The sequence below is a fragment of the Triticum urartu genome, chromosome 2A (assembly GCF_056163025.1).
Source record: "Triticum urartu cultivar PI428250 chromosome 2A, HENAU_Tu73, whole genome shotgun sequence".
NCBI lineage: Eukaryota > Viridiplantae > Streptophyta > Magnoliopsida > Poales > Poaceae > Triticum > Triticum urartu.
Genome location: NC_141874.1, coordinates 745,635,288 through 745,649,067, shown reverse-complemented (window position 1 = coordinate 745,649,067; position 13,780 = coordinate 745,635,288). Strand labels below are relative to the sequence as shown.

General features: G+C 48.0%; 1 pseudogene; it reads right to left on the bottom strand.

Moving 5' to 3' along the window:
• The window catches only part of LOC147987615 (uncharacterized), a 51,747-nt pseudogene extending 43,386 nt beyond the window's left edge, over window positions 1–8,361 (bottom strand).
• Between the last annotated feature and the right edge of the window lie 5,419 nt (window positions 8,362–13,780).

Below are 13,780 nucleotides of genomic sequence, written 5' to 3'. Positions count from 1 at the left end.
GACGAGAAGCCAGTCGTGACCTTCATACTGAGCAGGCATTCAAAGAAGATTTCTTTCTCTTCTTTCGTAAGAGCGTAGCTGGCAGGACCTTTATACTGCTTCGGAGGCATGCCGTCTTTTTCGTGCAAACGTTGCAGGTCCTCCCGTGCCTCGGGTGTATCTTTTGTCTTCCCATACACGCCCAAGAAGCCAAGCAGGTTCACACAAAGGTTCTTCGTCACGTGCATCATGTCGATTGAAGAGCGGACCTCTAGGTCTTTCCAGTAGGGTAGGTCCCAAAATATAGATTTCTTCTTCCACATGGGTGCGTGTCCCTCAGTGTCATTCGGAACAACTAGTCCACCGGGACCCTTTCCAAAGATTACGTAGTGTAAATCATTAACCATAGCAATTACGTGATCACCGGTACGCATGGCGGGCTTCTTCCGGTGATCTGCCTCGCCTTTGAAATGCTTGCCTTTCTTTCGATATTGATGGTTGGTCGGAAGAAATCTATGATGGCCCAGGTACACATTCTTCCTGCATTTGTCCAGGTATATACTTTCAGTGTCATCTAAACAGTGCGTGCATGCGTGGTATCCTTTGTTTGTTTGTCCTGAAAGGTTACTGAGAGCGGGCCAATCGTTGATGGTCACGAACAACAACGCCTTCAGGTTAAATTCCTCCTGTCTGTGCTCATCCCATGTACGTACACCGTTTCCATTCCACAGCTGTAAAAGTTCTTCAACTAATGGCCTTAGGTACACATCAATTTCGTTGCCGGGTTGCTGAGGGCCTTGGATGAGAACTGGCATCATAATGAACTTCCGCTTCATGCACATCCGAGGAGGAAGGTTATACATACATAGAGTCACGGGCCAGGTGCTGTGATTGCTGCTTTGCTCCCCGAAAGGATTAATGCCATCCGCGCTTAAAGCAAACCATACATTCCTTGGGTCCTTTGCAAACTCATCCCAGTACTTTCTCTCAATTTTTCTCCACTGCGACCCGTCAGCGGGTGCTCTCAACTTCCCATCTTTCTTTCGGTTCTCACTGTGCCATCGCATCAATTTGGCATGCTCTTCGTTTCTGAACAGACGTTTCAACCGTGGTATTATAGGAGCATACCACATCACCTTCGCAGGAACCCTCTTCCTGGGGGGCTCGCCGTCAACATCACCAGGGTCATCTCGTCTGATTTTATACCGCAATGCACCGCATACCGGGCATGCGTTCAGATCCTTGTATGCACCGCGGTAGAGGATGCAGTCATTAGGGCATGCATGTATCTTCTCCACCTCCAATCCTAGAGGGCATACGATCTTCTTTGCTGCGTATGTACTGTCGGGCAATTCGTTATCCTTTGGAAGCTTCTTCTTCAATATTTTTAGTAGCTTCTCAAATCCTTTGTCAGCCACATCATTCTCTGCCTTCCACTGCATCAATTCCAGTACGGTATCGAGCTTTGTGTTGCCATCTTCAAAATTGGGGTATAACCCTTTTTTGTGATCCTCTAACATGCGATCGAACTTCAGCTTTTCCTTTTGACTTTCGCACTGCGTCCTTGCATCGACAATGACCCGGCGGAGATCATCATCATCGGGCACATCGTCTAGTTCCTCTTGATCTTCAGCAGCTTCACCCGTTGCAGCATCATTGGGCACATCGTCTGGTTCCTCTTGATCTTCACCAGTTCCCCCCGTTGCAGCATCACCGTATTCAGGGGGCACATAGTTGTTATCGTACTCTTCTTCTTCGCCATCTTCCATCATAACCCCTATTTCTCCGTGCCTTGTCCAAACATTATAGTGTGGCATGAAACCCTTATAAAGCAGGTGGGAGTGAAGGATTTTCCGTTTAGAGTAAGACCTCGTATTCCCACATTCAGTGCATGGACAACACATAAAACCATTCTGCTTGTTTGCCTCAGCCGCATCGAGAAACTCATGCACGCCCTTAATGTACTCGCAGGTGTGTCTGTCACCGTACATCCATTGCCGGTTCATCTGCGTGCATTATATATAATTAAGTGTCCAAATTAATAGAAGTTCATCATCACATTAAAACCAAAGTGCATACATAGTTCTCATCTAACAACATATAGCTCTCCAGAGCATCTAATTAATTAAACCATACATTGAAACTATGTAAAACATTTCAATGCGAAAACAAATGCGATCATAATCGCAACCAAGGTAACAATTGATCCAACGGCATAATGATACCAAGCCTCGGTATGAATGGCATATTTTCTAATCTTTCTAATCTTCAAGCGCATTGCATCCATCTTGATCTTGTGATCATTGACGACATCCGCAACATGCAACTCCAATATCATCTTCTCCTCCTCAATTTTTTTTATTTTTTCCTTCAACAAATTGTTTTCTTCTTCAACTAAATTTAACCTCTCGACAATAGGATCGGTTGGCATTTCCGATTCACATACATCCTACATAAATAAAATCTATGTCACGTTGGTCGGCATAATTTTCATAAACAATAAATGAACCAATAGTTATATAGATAATATATATACCACATCCGAATCATAGACAGGACGAGGGCCAACGGGGGCGGATACCAAAACCATCGCACTATATAAGATGCAATAATAAAAGTAAGAAAATAATACAAGTATCTATGTAAACATACAAGTAAGAATATTTTTCCTTTCAGAAAGAAGATAAGAACAAGAGGCTCACCACGGTGGTGCCGGCGATGAGCTCGGCACGGGTGATTGACGGCGGTGAAGACGGGGACGGGGCGTGACGGACCGCTAAACCTAGACAAATATTATGGAAAATGGAGTTTGGAGGTCGAGCTTGGAGAGAAGAAAGCTTAAGTAGTGTGGCTCGGGCATTCCATCGAACACCTTGTGTGCATAGGAGGTGAGCTAGAGCATCACCAAGCCCTCTCCCCCTCGGTCAGAGAAAAACAGAGCACTGGGGTGCTCTGCTCGCGAGCGAGGGGTATATATAGGCACCTCATTGGTCCCGGTTGGTGACATGAGTCGGGACTAAAGGGGAGCCTTTGGTCCTGGTTCAAGCCACCAACCGGGACCAATGGTGGTGGGCCAGGAGCGAGGCCCATTGGTCCCGGTTCATTCCACCAATCGGGACCAAAAGGTCCAAATGAACCGGGACCAATGGCCCACGTGGCCCGGCCGGCCTCCTGGGCTCACGAATCGGGACCAATGCCCACATTGGTCCCGGTTCTAGACTGAACCGGGACTAATGGGCTGATCCGGCCTGGACCAAAGCCCTGTTTTCTATTAGTGTCCTCTTTCAGTAGAGTATACACTTTGTAGGCGGGTTGACGGGGCGTAGTGCTTTCTTTAGTTGAGCCGGTTGATCGTGTTCAGGCAGCGATGGACGGATCGCCTTGGTCGCGGCCGCGCCCGTGGGAGCGGTGGGCAGCGTGCGGTGCGGATCAGGAGTACACTCCCCGCGTCGGACGGGCGCCTCCTTCGTCGTCCTCCAGAAGACCAGAACACGTAGTACTCCATATTCAAAAGGTAGTGCGTGCGTTCATGCATGGCCATGACCTGCGGATGGAGCGGTGAGCAGGTTGGTCGCACGTGCGCGGATAAGGAGTACTACCGTTCTGGCCATGGCATGCAGCGGTAAGCAGCGTGCGTTCATGCATGGCCATTCAAATATATCTCGCTCTACATAGCATATCATCAGATCATTCAACCAATCATCAGCTATCTTATTTCTCAAATCTGTCTTAATGATATTCATGGCTGAGAAAACTCTTTCAACAGATGCCATAGCTACTGGCAAAGTCAAAGCAAGTGTGATGAGTCGGTAAACCAAAGGGAAGTGTAAATGTTCCTTAGTTTCAACCAACTTGAGAGCAAGATTAGCGAGACTGCCACAACAGCAAAAAACATCAGACCTTTTCATCATATCAATGTATATCTTGAGCTGACCATCCAAATGATATTGTTCTTGTGGATCGAACCCGACTGAGTACATAGATGCAACCTCAAGTAGGTTATCATGATTAAATCTGCTAAATGAGTCTCTAGGATCTAGACTAGCCATGCATATCAATAACCTTGTTGAAGTTTCGCTGAACCGGTTATTCATCTCAGCTATGTTTCTATCAAGAACCTCATTGAATATTTCAACTTTGTAGTGATGGAGGCAACTAACCATTTTGCGGGAACTCCTTGGGTAACCCCTTGCTAGTATATTCTCATCCATACTAGGCACTGGTATCTCCCTTTTAATACAAAATGAAGTGGCAGCCGCCAAAAGTGCCTCCCATCCGTCATCCCTTAGCTATTGCAATAAACTTTTAACAGACACAATCATGTTCATTGCACTTACTATGTTTTGATCCTTTTGTTGCAATGCTTGTGACAAGTCATGAGTCAAACCAAGCACTTTAAGCATCAAATGTAAGATCAGAACAAATTCAAAGACCTCCATAGATTTCATCAAACCTGATGATTTGCCTCTATCATCCGCATCCTCCCCATCATTAGAAATAGCATGTAGCACTTGAATCACCAAATCCCACATTTGATAAAGCCGAATCAATGTCCTATGGTGAGATCCCCATCGCGTATCACCAGGACTTGCTAAAGTTGTCTCTTGATGTTTGCCTCTTCCTTTAAGAATCTCCCCATTTTCTAATTGCCACACAATCTTTTCATGATGCTTCTGTAATAATGCATCTTTTCTTTTACAAGAAGCACTGACCTACAGATCAAAGCATTGCAAAGTACAAGTCAGCAAGAAATCAAAATCATTGTAAAGTATAAGTCATCACTTGAATATTCAATGAGTTATATAAAATATACTAACCATGGTTACAATCATATTTGCATATCCAAAGAAATCACTAACAGCAAGGATACCCTTCACAACAGCCACAATCACTAATTGAAGCTGATGGGCAAAACAATGAACATAAAACACATGTGGATTTTCATCTAGCACCAGGTTTTTAAGCCATTTAGTTGCCCACTCATATTTGAGGCGCCATCATAACCTTGCCTCTCAATCTAGACATGGATAATCCATGGGTAGCAAACACTTCATCCAAGGATCTTTTGAGAGAAGAGGATGTGGTGTTCACTACATGCTTGACAGCAAGTAACCTTTCCAAAATATCCCCCTTTATGTTCAAAAACCTGATAATGACAGCCATTTGTTCTCTAATGGATGCATCACGAGACTCATCAACAAGTAGAGAGAAATGACTATGCCCAAGCTCATTCATGATTACTTCCGTGGTCTTTTCTGCGCAAGCTTGTACCATTTGCTTCTGGATTTCATGACAAGTCATTTGATGATTCCCAGAAGCATTGTCATTGAGTACATCAGCTGCAGCTTTGCATCTTATAGCATACCAATCCAACAACTCAAGAAAATTACCCTTGTTTCTTGAAGTCTTTGACTCATCGTGGCCACAGAAGGCAAGTCCTTGCCTAAGAAGATACCTCACAACACCCATAATAGCCATTAAACGATCTTGGTATTCAAGATATGACCTCTCAGTTTGAGTAGTCATTGCATACGCCACACTTTGTTTCTGGTTCTTGAAATCTGTACAATGTCTTCTAGCATTGTTGTGAGCACTCTTTGTCGAACCTACATGAAGCTTGAAATATTCCATCGCTTTCTTCCAATTTTTATACCCATCCTGATTGAAGACATTGCCCCCAAACTTGACATGGCTTACTGGCTGCTTGAAGAGATAGCAGTGAAAACAATATGCCCTGTTTTCTTTTACACTGTACTCTAGCCAATCATATATATGAGGTGAACTGGTCTGCGGCGCGCCGACTAAGACCTGATCGTCTCCGATAAGGAAGCTAACCTACTTTACTTTGGTCCTTTGGGCACCGTCCGATCAGAAGCCATCGGTCATATCCGTCTTTGAGAAGGAGACACCCACGCTAGGCTCGCCGGCGACGACAACGCCATGCACGCTACCTCTACTTTTCTGCGTCTCAGACCGCCCTGTATATCATAAACCTTTTTTGCGGGGCTGTATATCATAAACCTGGCGAATTTTTTTTCCTACGTGCAACAGTAGAGTGAAACGGGATACACTGCGTTCATTAAGAGCCCACGATCGACGGTCCGACGGCGACGCCGGCATATCATATGGAGCTGGACGCCGTCGTCGCTGACTGGTAGGTAGCTCTCTTTTCATCCCTGTCCTGTCGTGCGTCGGCACAAATGCCAGCGGTGGCTGCCAGGGAACACCCACGCCACGTACGGGCGATGGCAGCAGCGTAATCCGTTTCATCACGTCGCCCGGCGCCCGCGCACGGTCCAAATCGCACGACAACGACCAGGTGCATATCCACGCCGCTACCATCCTCCATCATCAGATACAGATGGACGGCAAGAGGTTAATGGCAATCACGCTCTGATGGGAGAAGTGGCACATGCAGCGTGCGGGCGGTTTCTGTTAGAATAAATCCGAGCCACACCATTGATCATCTGAAGATCAAGCAATCACACGAGCACGACACCGGAATTTGTTAACGAGGTTCACCGATATGGCTACATCCCCGAGGCTTGACTATGGACGCTCCTCCTCATGATACCATCACAATACCGCACACCGGCCACCCGGGCGCCGGCACACGCCGCCGGCTCCCCCTTGCGCGCCTGTGCTATTATGTTGGCATAGGTTACATCGTGTGTCTACCCCCGCTATATATGAGAGGTCTAGGATACAAGTGTCCTACTAGAACACGACTCCATACCCTGTAAACACAATACAACTACAAGTCCAACTGTAACCTACCTTGTACACTATATTCGACACAACTCCAACAAACTCCACCTTGACGAATATTCTCCACCACCTTGAATTCGTCAATGCTTCAAACTTTCATGTACATTGGTCTTGAGTTTATCCCATGAGCACCGCTGCTACTCCAAAGACTCCATATGACTCCACCTGCAACTTGTAGTCCCTCCTTTCTTGACCACAGTCAACACTCGAGCAAAATTAAGTTCCTTGTTACTCTAGTTTGTGCTCCCAACTTCCAGAGTATCCATCAACGCCATCACACACCGATCACTGACCTGCGTGAAAGTGAACAACTCACATATTGGGTGTCACACATAAGAGTTACCTGAACTCAACATCACCGCTCCTTTCTTGACCGCCTGTCTGAAACTTGAAGGAATTTCACCGTTGCTTGTAGTCATCCTGAGTCAAATTCGCAGTTGTCTCACCACATGTATGACCACCAGAGCCCTGGCCCGTCTCCATGTCCTGTGCATACCACACACCTCGCCGCTATTACCGCGTCGAGCCTCCACTGTCCTGGTCGAGTCTCAAGGGTCGCAAAACCACACCACTCAACCCCCACTGCAGAGTACCACCGATCATCACCAACCGATGACGAGTTTCACGCTTCCATCAGACCACTGGGCTACAGTCCGAATTACGCGTCCCTCGCTTTTTACCCGCCGAATAGGCTTCGACTCTCTGTGGACTTACGCCGTAGCCCCTCAATCCAGTACTGAGTGAAGTCCTCCAAACTCCAGCTCCACCTTCAACATGACTCCATGGTAGATGAGCAATCCACCCCCGTGCCCCGTTGACTTCAAGCTCTGTGTATACACCATCTTGAATCAATCCCGCGTCATAGTCTTGTCGAAGCCACACAAGCCCTCGGGGCCTGCGTCACGTGTTTCCACGCCCAGAAGTCGGTCACCATCAGCATCACGCACCTGTGTCGTCGTTGCCGATTCCACCACCGTTTTCTGTACCAACCGACTCGCGTCGATCCGTCAGACTGTTCAGTCCAACCCAGACGAACTTATTTCAACTGCACGACACACTCCAGACTCCTCAAGTCGTCACCGTATCCAACGCCATCCATACACAAAAGTGTACTAGCAAAGAAAACCAAAGCAAAATCCCTCACAGCCTTCCCGTGTGAACACTACACGTATATAGCTCCTGGACTTATCTTCTTTCTTTCTTCCTGATAGCATCCCGGCTTCGACTAGTCTTTGTGCCAATATTTTTCGCAAACAAATCTCGCGTCCTCTATGAGCAAGCGCATGCAGCTCTCAGTATCCAGCGCAGCGCCCCCTACAGCGCCCCCATGCCATGCACCAAGCCTTAGCCTGGTCAGCTAGCCTCACGTACGTGCTGCTCCCAGTGGCCCAACATGGACCTTGCCATCAGCCCAGCATCATGGGCCACCACGCTGCACCCTGATGGGCCACCGCTTGATCCAACGCTGATCCACTGCCCGGTCACCACGCATGCACCTGGCACTTGCGCGTGGCCGTCTTGGACTTGAACATGGGTCTTCGCTGCTGTACGCACCGATCTCGGCGCTATACGATTCTGCCGCCGCCGCTTGCTACTCCATCTGCTGAACCGCATCGCTGCTGCCGCAACTCGCACGCACCCGCTTGACGCTCGCCTGATTGATCGCCGCGCGTCTCAAGCACATGCGCCGCCGCCGAGAACTCCGCCTTTTTTATTACTGTTTCCAATCTCGTCGAGAACCACACCGCAACCGGCTGCATCTCAAACTTGATACATCCTGTAGATCAACAATCTGCAGCCTCCAAACAACCCAGCTCATGATACCACTTGTTAGAATAAATCCAAGGCATACCATTGATCATCCGAGGACCAAGCAATCATACGAGCACGACACCGGGATTTGTTAACGAGGTTCACTGATATGGCTACATCCCCGGGGCTTGACTATGGGCGCTCCTCCCCGTGATACCGTCACAATACCGCACACCGGCCACCCGGGCGTCGGCACACGCCGCCGGCTCCCCCTTGCGCGCCTGTGCTGTTATGTTGGCATAGGTTTCATCGTGTGTCTACCCCCGCTATATATGAGAGGTCTAGGATACAAGTGTCCTACTAGAACACGACTTCATACCCTGTAAACACAATACAACTACAAGTCCAACTGTAACCTACCTTGTACACTATATTCGACATAACTCCAACAGTTTCCATGGTGCCTCATAAGGACGCGCCAAATTATATCTTCTTCTAACTCTTAAATCAAAGTAACCCAATTTCATCGATTCTGAAGTTGCTAGCCACACGTACCATAAATCAAGATCTCTTTTACTGTACCCTGCAGTGGATATGAGCCGTCTATTCTCGAAATCTAGGGGTGGTGATTGATTTATACTGCTCGACCGGGCCAGTACCATCGCGAGCAGTATGTGTGTCACTCGCAGTTCCGCGTGCAGCGATATACTTGCTGTGAGGGTAATTTAGGAAGACAGTAAAATTAGCCAGCCTCCCGGCCAAGCCAAACTGTCCCTTCTCTTCCATTTTCCGGCTCGACCGCATACACGCGTTCGTCCACTGCTCGGCTAGGATTCTACTGTTAGTTTCTGGTTATATGGAGATGCTGGTCGTAGGTTCTTGTTGGCAAAGCATTCTACAGTAGTGGATTAGCTACGAGCTGGCATTGCTGCTTGTGTTGCTCTCAGCTTAAGGCAAGTATGTCTACATATGGGTGGCAGTCTGGAAAATTGCTTACTGTTTCTGCTCAATTATCATAACAATTTTTTCATAAGAGTCTACAGGTTTCCGGCGGCCGCCTCTTCGCCTCCACATTGTCGACCCTTCTCGTGGACCGACGCTGCAACGCCGTCGGACATGCCCGCCGACCACCACGTGCCCACATCGTCTTCCTACGCCCAGTAGGCAGCGACGAGCAGGACGACCGGTCAATTGCTGATGTGCTAGCGTTATTTTGGAAAAGGGAAAATGACTATGACTATCCTCACGAATTCAAGGGTGGATGATTGTATACTGCTACCTTCCATCTTTTTCTTGAGACATTGCTAGCTAGCCCCCATCTAACAATTACAGGGTACCATAAAAAGGCTCCTAAATCAGAGTTGACAAAAGGGAATTGATCTATTTCATCCGGCTGTTTACAGCCACCGCGGCAGCGCCCCCCGTGCGTGACACGCGTCACTTGGGCTGCACGCACGTCTCGCTCTTCCTGTATTCCTTATCCCGAACATCAACCATCCCGGGTTCTTTGCCACCACACGACGCGCCGCAGCTAACGGCACGAGGCTGATGGAAGCCGCCATCCGCGGAGCACGCTGGGATTGTGCCTGCAAGGAACTGCCACAAACGGTCGTGTGAGCTTCGTGGATCAAATCCTCCATGGCTGCGAGCGAAGGATGGCCGTTCTGCTGCCAGGTGGAAGTATACAATCATGGGGTGCTGCAAGGCCGGAGGTCGCCGTTGTGGTTCACCGCTCTGCTGCCAGCGGTACTGCAGAGGCAGGCCGCCGTGGAGCACTAGCTGCTGAAGGTGCAAACCACCGCCAGGATGCTATGTAAGGGCGGGGGCATGGGGTGTTGCTGTTGCTGCTGCTGCCACTCATTAGACCGCCGGTGCTGTAGGTCGGGTGCTGCAAGAGCTACTCGCTGGCTGGAGCACGCCAATGCTGCGAAGCTGCTCACCGGGGCGTCTGATGCCGGTATGATGCAATGACACTGCCACGACACCAGTGATGCTATGAGGAGAGGTGGGATGTTTTGAGGTGTGCTTTTTCAACGGTCGTGGTAATGCTTCGATGAACACGACATAATGCCACAACAATGAGGGTGGTTTCGATGGCGTTGACGGTCACAAAGATGCTTCAACGAGCGCACAATGCTTGAGGCATGTCTTGGCAGCGTTGACGGTCACGGCGATGCGGCGAGACGTGCTTCAATGACCATGGTGATGATTTGACTACCACTGCGATGAGGCATGTCTCAACGGTGTCGACGGTCGCGACCATGCTCCAAGGCACACTTCAATGATTGTGCTGTTGCTTGAGTGACCATGGCACCTTGCCTTGGCATCGATGGTCGCGGTGATGCTGCGAGGCGTGCTTCAATGACCGGAACGATGCTTTGACGACCACGACGACGAGGTGGTTGTCGATGGCATCGACACCGTGGCAATGATGTGAGGCGTGCTTCAATGACCGTGGCGATGCTTTTGATAACCAAGGCGATGAGGCGTGTCTCGACGGCATCAACATTCGCAACCATGTTGTAAGGCGTGCCTCAATGGTTGTGGTGACGCTTGGGTGACCACAACACATTGCCTCAAAGACGAGGGGTTTCGACGGTATCAACATTCACGACCATGTTTTAAGGTGTGCCTCAATGGTTGTGGTGATGCTTGGGTGACCACAACACATTGCCTCAAAGACGAGGGGTTTCGACGGTATCAACATTCACGACCATGTTGTAAAGCGTGCCTCAATGGTTGTGGTGATGCTTGGGTGACCACAACACATTGCCTCAAGGACAAGGGGTTTCGACGGTATCAACATTCACGACCATTGTAAGTGCATCTAGTGCCACCCCTAGTTGGTTTTGGAGTATTGACGACAAACCTAGTTGAGGGACTAATGTGTTTGTAAGAATTGCAGGATAACACAGGTAGAAGTCCCTCATTGATTCGGTTTTCCTACCAGAGATGACCCCTAAAAATGTATGAAGACATTGAAGTCAAAGATGGTATGTGAAGACATTCACATTGAAGACTATGACAAGAGAAGACATCGCATGAAGACTATGGAGCGCGAAGACTTAGATCTTTCGTAGCTCTTTTTCTTCGTTATTGAGTCATAGGAACCACCGTACTGTTAAGTGGGGTCCAAGAGAACCAGTCAGAATGATTGAAGTGATGCTTAACCAAAATCCTATGTCTTCGAGTGAAGACTATGAGAGCGAATCTTGTCCAGAGTCGGACAAGTCAGCTTTGCTTGTAGCCCAAGTAAAGTTGTCGTGTGTGTTTGAAATCTGACCGTTGGAACACGTGTCAGTTCCTTAGTGACCCAGGGCCATTTCGGACAAATCAGGTCGGGTTGCCTAGTGGCTATAAATAGCCCACCCCCTACAACCATGAACGGTTGGCTGCTCAGAGTTAGAGTACGGCTTTTGTCATTTGAGAGCAACCCACCTCGAAGCCTTTAAGAGAGAATTCCTTGCGAGGATAAAGCCCTAACCACTCAGAGCCAAAGAGTGTTAGGCATCACTTAAGTCTTCCTGTCTGTGTGATCTGAAGACTTATTACACTTGAGGACTGTGAATCCTCCAGCCGGTTAGGCGTCGCGTTCTGAGCATCCAAGAGTCATTGTGGATCGCCGGTGAACGAATTCTGTGAAGGTTTGGAAGTCTACCTTGAAGACTTACCAGAGTGATTGGGCGAGGTCTGTGTGACCTTAGCTCAAGGGGAATACGGTGAGGACTGGGTGTCCTGAGCTGCGTGTTCAGGACTGTGTGTCCTTAGGTTTAAATACCTAGCCGCCCTAACCAGACGTACAACTGTCACAGCAGTTGGAACTGGTCCAACAAATCATTGTCTTCAACGAGTCACTGATTTCATCCTTCCCTTCCCTTTACTTACTGTTGGTCCTTGTGAAGTCATTGTATGATTGCATTATCTTTTGTCTTCACTGAGTGACTGCTTGTTTTAATTGGCTTCACAATATCTTCCTACCTGATCCTTACTGCCTAGCTGCTATTAGTCATTGTGCTTTCACATCATTGAACACTTGACTATGGTTTGCCTAGTGTAGTCTACCTTCCGCTGCATGGTAATAGGTTTATTTCTATCGTTTGTCTTCGAAACTTCCATGTTTTGAAGACTTTCATAAAAATCGCCTATTCGCCCCCCCTCTAGTCGATCACTAGCACTTTCGATTGGTATCAGAGCAAGGTACTCCCTTGTTCTGTGTGATTCGGTTTAACCACCTGGAGTTTTAGCTATGTCGACTGCAGGGATAATTAAAGTCTCCGTTGCGTGCCCCGTCTTCGATGAAACTGAATATCCCTACTGGAAGAATAAGATGTGCATGCATCTTGAAGCCATTGATGTCGACCTATGGTATGTCATCAAGAACGGCGTTCCCAAGGCTGGAGAAGGTGTCACTCTTGCTGATGTCAAGAAGTTCGTTCAACTGGACTCTACTGCCAAGAATATCATCTGTGTTCATCTGATCAAAGGACAATATGGCCGCGTGAGTGCTTTGGAAACATCTAAGCTAGTCTGGGACTGGCTCTCCAAGGTCAACGAAGGCGTCTCAACCCAGAGAGATCAGAGAATCAGTGTCCTTCGCAACCTCTTCAACCGCTTCAAGAGAAATGACAATAAGAATGTCCAGCTCACGTTTGATCGACTCACTGACATCACAAATGAGCTTCAAGCCCTCGGCGCTACTGAGATCACCAAGCATGAAGTCGTCAAGACACTCCTGAGATCACTTGACATCTCGTTTGACACCCTAGCCTTGATGATTCAAGAACGTCCTGATTTCAAGACACTCGATCCGTCTGACATACTTGAGAGGCTCAACACACACGAGTTTCAGCTTTTTGAGAAAAGAGACATCTACGGTCCCAACTATGGGCGAACTCGTGCCTTGAAGGCAAAAGCTGTCTCCTCATCTGAAGAGGAATCTGACAGCAGTTCTGATGATCCTGAAGACATTGGAAAGGAGCTTGCTATGCTTGTGAAGAAGTTCCAAAAATTCACCAAGAAGAAAGGCTTCAGAAAGTCTTCACGATCAAGCTCAAGGAATGATGAAGTTTCTGCTCATGACTACAAGAAGAAAACATGCCACAAGTGTAAGAAACCTGGCCACTACATCTCTGAGTGTCCGCAGTGGGACATTGAGAACAATAAGAAAAATAAGAGCAAGGAGTATGATTCTGATGACAAGAAGAAGAAGAAATACTCAAAGTCTTCTTACAAGTCCTCCTCAAAGTCTTCATCACACAAGAAGAGCTCATCTGGCAAGGCA